Raw genomic sequence first — 3403 nt, 5'->3', positions numbered from 1 at the left:
GCTGCCAATTGGTGCAGTGGTGAGAATCTTTGTCATCTTGATATTAATTCTCAATCCATATTAGAGGCTGCAGTCCTTGACCCTCAGTAGCAAGCATTTCAGGTCCTCCTCAATTTCAGCAAGCAGGGTTGTGGCATCTGCATAATGCAGATTGTTGATAGCTCTTCCACCAATCCTGACCCCACATTTCTCCTCATAGAGCCCAGCCTCCTGGATAATCTATTCTGCATACAGGTTGAAAAGATATGGAGACAGGACACCCCCTGGCATATGCCCTTCCCAATTTAGAACTATGAAGTGTTTCCTTGCTCTGCTCTGACAACTTCCAGATCAGAATAGATAAGCATAAGGAAGAAAAATAAAACACAACACCACGTGAGATGGCATTAAATAGTACAGAAAATTCCTGACCTGGTGTTTCTATTCAATAGTCCAGATACTTCCAATTGAAACTCTTCAATTTTGCCCTAATGACTAAAGAAGTTACGGGTGTCCATGTAAAAATTGTGGTCCTCTCCTCCCTACGTTATTCATGGTTTTTGGAAAGAGCACTGGCTCAAAGCACAGATAAAACTGGATTCAGCACCATTCTTTGACATATACAATCTGTCATTAATACCACATGCAGGTAAAATATTGCTGAGGATAATAAAAAAAATATTTGCAGCAATGTATCTATAGAGAATTACCAAAAATTTAAACTGGGCTCAGAAGACTCTGTGGAAAGAGGGCTATCATTTCTAGCATCAGATGGATCTTGGTCGAAAATAGAGAATACCAGAAAGATATTTATTTTTGTTTTATAGCCTCTGCAAAGACTTTTAACTGTGTGAATCAATGACAAATTATGGATAGCATTGAGATGAATGGAAATTCCAGAACACTTAATTGTCCTCATGTGAACTCTGTACACCCCTGCCCCCCCCAATTGTTCAGACAGAACAAAGAGATACTGGATCATTTAAAATAAAAAATAGTGTTTATTACAGTTGAATCTTTCCACCATATGTATTCAAATAGTCTGGGAAAATTTACTCTAGAAAGTATCACAGAACTGAATGAAGACACATTAGCAACCTTTGATATGCAGATTACACAAATATGCTTATTGAAAACAAAGACTGTTTTTACTTGCTGTGGAAGGTAAGAAAGGTAGACTGTTGTTGCTGTATTGCTGTGTACTATCAGGTCAGAACTGACCCATAACTGACCCTCCAGTGATTTTTCAGAGGCCATTAGTCACACAGGAGGAGATTGCCCTTGATTCTCCCATGGAGCGGTGAACTTGAACTGTGTGCCTTCAAGATTGTAGCAGAGCTTCTTACCACTAGGTCACTAGCGCTCCCTACAGTATGGTTATACCTTAACATCTTTTAAAGAAGATAAAAATTCATACAACTATACAAATAAGCAACATCATCATAAACAGAGTTAAGACTGAAGTTGTCAAAATTTTCATTTTACTCAGATCCACAATTTAATGACCATGGAAGCAGAAGTTGAAATAACTCTTTAAAGTATTAAAGAGCAAAGCCTTTTTCCCCCCTGTGAGGTAGGCCTACCCTATGGCATGGTATTTTCAATCACCTCATAGCATGCAAGTCATACCAGATGGCGCCTAACAATAACAGCATATGTATTGGGAAGTTGAGCAATGCAAAAAGAAGGCCGGAGAAGAAGAATTGATGTCTCTGAATTGTGATGTTGGCCAAGATTATTTAATGTTAAGGATTGCCAAAAGAATAAACAAACTTGTCTTAAAAGAAGTACACTGAGAATGTGTTTTAAAGGATGATCAAACTCCTACTATACTTTGAGCAAATTATCAGGATGTCCCTTGAGAAGATCTCATGCTTGAGGATGTAGAAAGTTGGTACAAAAAGAAGAAGCCTCCTCAGGAGATGGTTTGACACAGAGACCACACCAGTTGGATCTAGCACCACAGCAATTGTAAGAAGAGTGAAGGACTGAGCAATTGCATGGGTGAGGAAGGCGTGGACACTATTGTATTCTATTGTGCTTGGGGGGTCACTTTGAGTCAAAAGCAACTTAATAGCACCTACTCACAGTAAGTAGTATAGCACTGGTCTGTGCATTGCTGTACAGAGGTAACTTGTGGTTGTTGTGATGCTAAACACTGTGACACTGATGTGTCAAATACAAAATGGTTACCCATGGCAGACAGTGTTTGGTGGAGCTCCCTGATTAAAACAAGCTTGGAAGCAGGAGTGGCATCTACTTCTGAAATAGTTTGCCTCCAGAAACTCTATGAACATGGAGAAACTACCAATGTTATACAAGTATTTCGGTCTTTCATTTATAGGGTCGCTATGAGTCATCCGTCTACCACTCGAAGGCACTAAACAACAACAACAATAACCACCACAATAAGAACATTTGTGCCACTATCGACGAGGTATTTAAACTTTTGATCTTAATTTCCTCAACTATGAAATAGGAGTCATGATCTATGGCTAATGTGTCCATCAAGATTTATAGCATCTTCTACTTAGGGAACCTGCTAGAAACTCAGAATCCCAGGCCCACTGGACCTGCAGTGTAAACATCCACATCGGCTGATTCATAGACATTAATGTTTAGAAGTATAGTATGCTACGTTCCCACTGCTGCTGTCACCAATTGCCCGAAACGTAGTGATTTAAAACAACGAAAATCTATTCTAGTGGTGAAGGTCAAAAAGTCTCGAATCAGTCAATGATCAAAAATTAATGTGTCAGCCAGGCTGGTTTCTTTTGGAGGCTTTAGAGTAAAATCTACTTTCTTGCCTCTACTAGCTTCTAGAGCAGGGGTCCCTTGGTCCCCTGCCCTACATCTGTCTTCAAAGCCAGCTGTCATCACGTTTCCTTCACTGACTCCTCATAAAGCATCACATCACCTTTACTGACTCTGAAACCCATTCCTACCTCTTACAAATATCCTTGTCCTCATAAGGACACTGGATCTAACTAGCTAAAACAAGATCATCTCTTTCATCTCAAGATCCCTAATCACCTCTATAACGTTTCCTTAGCACAAACAGTGAATATTCATAGGTTTGGGCAATTGACGTGGATATCTCTGAGGGCCATTACATAGGCTAGTACACAATCACAGAGGTTGAATATAATGTGTATCAGTGTTATTGCCCCTCACTCCCAGTCAAATAGGGCTTCATTAATGAGAATTGCTCATTTGGTAAATATACTAGTTGAGAAAAGTTTCTCCATACATACCAATCAAAGCTTCTCCATACCTACAGATATGGTTTTTCATGACTTCAAGTTTCAAGAACGTGCATTCAAAACTAGTAGGTTAGTCTCTGTGAAATTCCTTCACCTCTTCAAGTAATAGTTGTATCCTTTGTAAAGAAGACATAATAATAATAATAGCACTTCCTCAAAGA

Source organism: Elephantulus edwardii, unplaced genomic scaffold (genome assembly GCF_000299155.1).
Source record: "Elephantulus edwardii isolate Elephantulus edwardi_28Jun2011 unplaced genomic scaffold, EleEdw1.0 scaffold00062, whole genome shotgun sequence".
Classification (NCBI taxonomy): domain Eukaryota; kingdom Metazoa; phylum Chordata; class Mammalia; order Macroscelidea; family Macroscelididae; genus Elephantulus; species Elephantulus edwardii.
This window is presented reverse-complemented; position numbering follows the sequence as displayed.